Below are 7642 nucleotides of genomic sequence, written 5' to 3'. Positions count from 1 at the left end.
GTCCTGGAGGAGTTAATACTCCTCTTCTAATATTGTTTTTCAAACAGATTGTGCATCTACCTATGACATGGTCAATTTGTTCTAGTAGATATGGTGCCCAAAATCCGTATTCTTTTGTCATTTTCCTTCTCACTTCCCCCCTCGCTACATGGGCAAGCCCATGAGCGTCATGTATCAATAGTCCTAGCAAGTTAGGAGGTGCTACTATCAAACCCTCATGGTTCCTCCAGAGGCCTGTAGCATCCTGACTCGCTCCTCTGACAAGCCACAAGTTCTTATCCAGTGCACTTGCATCCTCTTGCATCATGATCAAGTCTTTGGGAGTCATTTTCTCCTCTAACTCCACTTCGTGTGTCACCAAAAGAACTGCACCTGGTCTGTCTGCTCCCGTTGGCTGGGGGATGCTCAAAAATTGTTCCGTTCCCACCTGATGTGGTATCTGAAGTTTTCAGGTGATGGGAATTCTCAAGTCTTGGTTCTGCCATCCTGGTAGGTTGGTGATGGGCTGTTTCCTTACCACATCTCAGTCGTGCTCCTGAGCGGATTCAGCTAAAAGTGAATCAAAATATGTTTAGCTAAGTTTCGCAAAGTATTCTCTTTCTATGTCTCAAGACGAGCAACATATAGCCTACTTAAAAAAGTTAGATTTAACTTTGAAACATTCACTATTGCTAAACTTAAAGTCAAAGTTCTGAATGGCAACACTTGTTACTCCTCAAATGATTCGTCAGAGCTATTGTAGCTAACTATCGTCAACTATTTCAGTGCTGCTAGAAATCGTCGTCTTTTCCAAGTTGGAGCTTCGTCGTCACAACAGTGTCCAGTGTGCTATGGATTGTCCTAAATAAACTACACGTTCCTGGCAATATTGCAATCAAGTCTTCTGAGAGGCCTTGTGTCCTTTTTCATCATCTTGTTCTGCTTGTGGAAGAACTCCGCTTTGATGTCTCCACAGACAGGCAGTGGCTGGGGGAGCTCAAAGTACATACGCTTGTCCTCTCGCCTTGTGTGCACTGGGTTGGACGTATGGATCTTTGACTTTTAGTTGATAAACCACAAACTGCGGATCCCAATGCCAATTCCCTTTCTTGAAGCCCTGAGGAATCGGGTCACTCCTGTTTTTAATGGTACTGTCCCTGCAGGTGCCTCCACTAAACATGGGGAGCGTCTCAAACACCATTTTGTGAAAGAGCAGAGCAATGGGCTTGTACTCTAGCTGGTTCTTCAGAAGGTAGCTGTAGTAGTACACATAGCGTCGCTGGCTTGGGATTGTGACTCCCTTCTTGTCTCTTGTCCGCACTTCCCCGTAGAAGTCGAGTGCTTCCTGTGCCTCCAGGAACTTCCCTCGGTGGAGGAGATAGGCGCAGATCATGACGCCGGTGCGGCCCTTCCCTGCCTTGCAGTGGATGGCTGCCACATGATGGTCATCCTCGCTTAGCCACTGGTCCAGGTCTTCACAGAATGGCTTGATTAGCTCCAGCTGAGGCGGGTTGTGGTCTTCAAAGGGGTACTGTGCAACTCTGCAGTTAAACTTCGCGGTGTCGTAATGTCGCTTGGCGCAAAGATTATATATCTTGTAATGATTTTTGTGTTTTGAGTCCAGAAACCGTACTACATCGTCTATATTGTTTCTGTAGACACCCTCAAGTCTTTCTGCAGGAAAGCCCATAGCAATTATATTCGGATAAATATAGGTCAAGTCCAAGTCAAACCCCTCTTCCTGGTATCTCCTTTTGTTTTGGCAGACAATTTCCTTTATTATTGCAGCCATATCTGTGACAGGAGTCCTTAAGGTATTGAGTTTAAGAGAGAGTATTGTTGCCTTTGTACGAAACGCTGCCAATATGTTTCTCCCTCGCAATCCCGTTGGTGTCACCACTAGCTAATGCTAGTTAGCCGGAGAGCTGTCGTTGACAGCTAGCTAGTAAAGTAGCTAGCTAGAATGGCTGCTCCTGCTGCTGGGTCATAAAGGAGGGCCTTACTCCGTTCCACCACAGTCCCGGCTTCACAGATCCCGCGATTTGACACAAAATCCTCCAGACGAATAGATACAGAATTATCCAGCTCTCTTTGTGTTTGTCTGGGATCTCAGGGTCAGACGACTGGGTGATGGAGGCCATGATAGGTGTATAATCTATTAGTGCTAGAAATGTAGCAATCGAAAATAGTTGTATTGGTCAATAGCTCAAAAGTATAGTCTAATATGCAAGTAGGACTCTACAGCCTTGATGGCATGTGCTCCTCAAGCTTGTGTCTCGTGATAAGTTGACCTTGCGTCTCAACTTTATTGGAGTGTATAGTGTCTTGTGGCTAGATACAGGTAAATGATGCTCCAAAATCAACCATCATTTCTAATGAATGACCATTAACTTTTACCCAAACTGTTGGATCTTCTTCCGGCTTAGACACTACCAGCTGACACCCCCCCTTTCAGATTCTCTGGGCACCCCTAAAACCCCTGCTCCGGGCCCCTGTTCGGGTATAGCCTTATTTGGTTAAGGCTATGAACATCACCATAGTATAGGTTGAAAATGTTTAGAGTAACGCGTCTAGGGATTCCATGCTCAATGCCCAAATCTGGAAGATAAAGCATGCTGTTCTGTATATAAGACTGAACGGCTAGACTAGGAAGAGGGGACATCATTGACTGTATAGGAACCCCCACATCTGGCCGTGGATTGTAACGATGAAGTTATGATTAATTAAAGACGATTAAACTGACTCATCCGGACCTCTGCAGCTTCCTTTCTTCATCTAAGTTTATTAACTACAGATACATCGTAGAATACATTGTAGAATACATTTTTTAAATACAATAAAACACCATTAGGATACATTGTAGAATACATTTTTTCAAATAATGTTCCTACAGAACTATAGAAAACACCCGGTAATATTGTGAACACAGTCTATTGTGAACCTAGGTAATAACAGGTGATAACAGGTAATAACAACTCAGTAACCAAACGGCAGTGTTCTACCTGAGGGGAGAAGGCGTCTCTTATCAAAAACAACTGAAAAGTTGATCACTTGTTGTTTATTAGTGAGCGAAAAAGCTTTGATATCACGTTTAATTCTATTGTAACGGGCAGGGATCTCGCGTCGCGTGTTAGGATCTATAATATAGTCTTCTACCAGATCAGTCAAATTATTAAAGTTAAGTTTTTTACAATTTTCATAATTCAGGATCAAAACCTTTGACTTTCAAACACACCTTTCCTTGCTGGGTGAGAAAGCCGTAGGATTTTGGCCCCGCTGCTGTCCACGCACAAATATAATCATCAGCCGCTAATTCCGATGTCAAATCACCTAAATAATTGCCTGTCGGAGGGGTATAAAGATCCTCAGGGGTAGTGTTATGGAAATCTTTCAGTGAACAACAATAAACGATGTTTGGTCTCAGTTGAGAGTTTTAATGCATATAGAAAGTATTATACAACGTTGGTCAGCTGGATCAGCATTCCTTCACCAACAGTGTGGATTCAGATACTGATGCTGTGAATGAGGAGAAGACCATCCTTAACTCCAATGCTCATACGTCATAGGTCTAGGGGTAAACATATCTTGCACCTATTTGCTGATAAAGAAGCTGGGAAAGAAGCGTAGGCGTTGTGAGCCACTATCTCTAACCTCAGCCTGCAGTTAGGAGTGTTCCAAGGTCACATAACATCTTTGATGCAAGGAGAAGGAGCAGTCGGTTTTGGTTCTTCCTCAGTCACATAATTAAAAATAACAAAGTACATTGGGTCACAGAAAGGTCAATACATTTCAGTATAAAACTAAAACAAAATAGTACAAATATATTTTTTGCCATTACAATCCCTCCTTTAAGGATCTCAAAGTATATTACAAAATTTATTCATTTGCATCCATAATCCAATCACTTCATAGTCGAACAAACAGAAAAACTTATCTCAGCGTTGGCTGTTTTTGTGAGGTGAAGAAACTCTATGTTGTAGCAAGCATTTTATACTGGGGTTGGCAAAAGGGATCACATTTTATACTGTAGAGAGGTAAACGATTGAGTCGGTGTCATAGTATAGGACTCGCTCTTGCAATAAATGTAACTGTTTGTATAATTCACCTCTCGCATATGCTGTCGTAAACGCAGCTAAAAAAATATTTGATTCACCGGGTGGTAAGACACACCTGGAATTATGACGCCATTGAATGATTGCAACATCATTATTTATGAAATGGAACTGGCTTATATCATACTTACTGCTAAAGAGGTACTGAAAAAACTCTCTGCGTTCTTTCACTATGCTGGTTGTAAGTTGATTAGATCTTTGAGCCATTTTTCCCCAGAGGGAATTAAGTAAAAGTTTTGCGATCTGACGCTTGGCTGCGTTGTACTCAATTTTATGAGGGTCAAGTTGGATACCTTGGTTCTCTATATAATCGTTTATGTAAGCCTGTTTACTAACCTCGTCTGTAACCTCATCAGGATACCCAGAGGCCTCCTGCTTCTGCTTAAGGAATGTGTAGATGTTTGAACAATTGGAACAATTTAACAGAAGGTTGCTGTTGTTTCATCGAATTCCATGTATGTTCCCATATAACCTCTGTTTTCAGCTTAAACTCTGTTTCTAACCGAGTTAGCCTTTTCATGGTGTCAGAGTACATCACCCCAAACTCTGATCCTGTAAGCGGTGATATGTCATGAGGGTTATAACAAGTCGGCCAACCATGAAAATAACAGCCATAGAATTCTAATGCGGTTTTCACACCCTTTATCACGGCAAATCCATCGACATGAAGAGGACCAAAACAACGTTCACCTTGCGGTGTTAATGCATGTTCAATGTCAATGCCGCGTGAAGACGCTAGATACTCAAGCCACTGTATCGAAGCATGGGAATATGCCTTGAATTGTCGTCTGTAGTTGTTAGCATAGGGTAATGCGATTGTGTTTTTGATTAAGAAGTTGGTTTGAAAAACAGCTAAAGCAGCTGACGCAATTGTCACGCTCTCAAAAGGGTCACATCGAGTTGTCTTTATAAATTCATTGCGGAAATTGGTGGCACCTTCGGCTAAAATCTCCACATCATTCTGACAATAAGCCTTTAACTCGGTTAAAAAAGTCAAATTCCTGATCTTTTACTGTGTTATACCACTTAAAGAAACTGTTTCTCTGCTCTACAGACATCTCATCACACCCGTACATTTCAGCAGCAGGGTACCGACCTTTGTAGTTATTTAACTTTAGATTATTGTTTGAATAATCGGTCATTTTATGAGGGAAATATCCCTTTTTTGCTTCCGTTTAGAAACTGTCCTTTTGGAAACTGTCTTAAGGGGATGGGGATGAAGGAATATGTGTCAATGAATTTGAGCCGGAATTGTCTATCTAAAATGAGTATGATTTTACTCCCTTGGGCTATGACGAACGGTGTTATCCCCTGTTTTACATAAGCATCTAAAATTAGATAACTGTCATAACCTTTGCTATAATGTGCTAAGAACACTGTGCCTTTGAAAAAAACTCTAGAGCACAATCAGGGCCCTGTGCACCCCATTTTAGGATTGTGTAGCCACATAGACAGGGATATGTGTTCCTGTTGTCTGGCTTGATTCAAAATCATAAAATACCAGCTTCTGATTAATCTCCTCCTCTGCTACATGAGGTTTAGGTTGCATGTAACATTGATGAATATCTACGCACTCAGACACTTTTTCAGAAGTCTGAACAGATGATGAAGGTGGCTGTTTAGCGGTCTGAAGGGGTTGTTTACAGATGTTACAAACTTGAATTGTACAGACATGGGGTTTAGAGTCTGTGAGGTTTATACGGTATGTAAATCCACATTTAAGGCATTTTTGCATGTAGCGGATGAATTCCAGGATGTGATCCTTCAATCTTTCGAATTCTGATGAATAGATTCTCAGAAGATTCTCAGATTCTTTTTCGAAAGTGTATATGTCCACATAGGGGAATGCACCTCCTGATGCAAACTCTACACGCACTACACGACCGCCGTCCAATTCCCACATCTTACTTGTAGACGACATTTTAGACACTGTCATATAGTGACAACTACTACAGATCTCACACAGGGTCATATATATACACCTTTTTGCCCGGGAAACACGTGATCTTATCAGTGACACGCCCGCGACATGTGTCATACCCATGATTGAAACTAAACATTTTTAAAAATTTAACCATTTTTTAATTCCCCATTTTATTCTTCATTATTGAACACTTATTTTTATTCTTCATTATTCAACACATTACTACCACTAGAGTAGCAGCCTAACCATTTTTTAATTGCCTTTTTTTAATTGCACATTTTAACCCTCAGTATTGAGCTTTTATTTTAAGCCTCATATGCAATTTTGACATAGATGTATGTATGCGGCATGAAGTCATCACAACACATCACACAGCACTTATCAGTGACAAACTTTAGCTGGCCCTTGGTTGGGCTTCAGTCAGTTCAGGGCCCCCCATGTTTGAAACTAAACATTGAGAGATCGATCTGATGCAGCTGTCACAAGTCTTTGATCAGTTGTGACCAGCTCTCAGGGTCATACTCATGATTGAAACTAAAAAATTTTAAAAATGTAACCATTTTTTTAATTCCCCATTTTATTCTTCATTATTGAACACTTATTTTTATTCTTCATTATTGAACACATTACTACCACTAGAGTAGCAACCTAACCATTTTTTAATTGCCTTTTTTTTAATTGCACATTTTAACCCTCAGTATTGAGCTTTTATTTTAAGCCTCATATGCAATTTTGACATAGATGTATGTATGCGGCATGAAGTCATCACGACACATCACACAGCACTTATCAGTGACAAACTTTAGCTAGCCCTTGGTTGGGGTTCAGTCAGTTCAGTTCTGATGCAGCTGGTCACAAGTCTTTGATCCGTTGTGACCAGCTCTCAGGGCCCCTGGTTAATTTCTAATTTCACAAACAGCAGAACACCTTGACCTCTCACCTACATCTCATTGCACAACCATCAACACCCCCCACATCACCCCAAAGGGGCGGGACTTATAATTTTCAAGTATTATTTTTGATGATTAAATTCATGTGACGTCATCACCTTTTGACAGAAGGTGAATACTATATTCTCTAGAACCCTAACTCTCCTTAGAACCCTAACTCTCTTTAGAACCCTAACCCTCTTTAGAACCTCAACCTCTCTGTGAACCCGAACTCTCTCTTGAGAACCCTAACTCTCTTGAGTAACCTAACCCTCTTTAGAACCCTAACCCTCTCGGTGAACCCTAACTCTCTTTAGAACCCTAACCCTCTTTAGAACACTCACCCTCTTTAGAACCCTAACCCTTTCGGTGAACCCTTATCATCTTTAGAACCCTAACCCTCTTTAGAACCCTGACTCTGTGTGTGTGTGTGTGTGTGTGTGTGTGTGTGTGTGTGTGTGTGTGTGTGTGTGTGTGTGTGTGTTGTCCAGCACCAGTCCTGAGCAGCGCAGAGCTGCTGTTTTATTCATCCTCTTGATAAGAATGTTAGGAGTTTTTACAGAGTTTTGACTTGCTGCACAATGGAGGTTGTGTTTGTGATTAACATTAGACAATCTGACAGCTGTGATTCTGTTTGTTATGGACACACACACTGTCTCCCGGGAATTTAGGCTCTGTACAGAACCCCCGACCAACCC

General features: G+C 41.4%; 1 pseudogene across 1 annotated transcript; it reads right to left on the bottom strand.

Annotated features, from left to right (window-relative positions):
- Positions 1–849: 849 nt before the first annotated feature.
- On the bottom strand, positions 850–1771 carry LOC310824010 (phosphatidylinositol 3,4,5-trisphosphate 3-phosphatase and dual-specificity protein phosphatase PTEN-like; annotated as a pseudogene). Its single transcript has one exon. The product of its transcript is annotated as a phosphatidylinositol 3,4,5-trisphosphate 3-phosphatase and dual-specificity protein phosphatase PTEN-like (transcript).
- Positions 1772–7642: the final 5871 nt, after the last annotated feature.

This window comes from Argentina silus (genome assembly GCF_951799395.1).
Source record: "Argentina silus genome assembly, chromosome: Y".
NCBI lineage: Eukaryota > Metazoa > Chordata > Actinopteri > Argentiniformes > Argentinidae > Argentina > Argentina silus.
The sequence above is the reverse complement of the archived record's forward strand: the minus strand, read 5'-3'. Positions and strand labels throughout refer to the sequence as shown.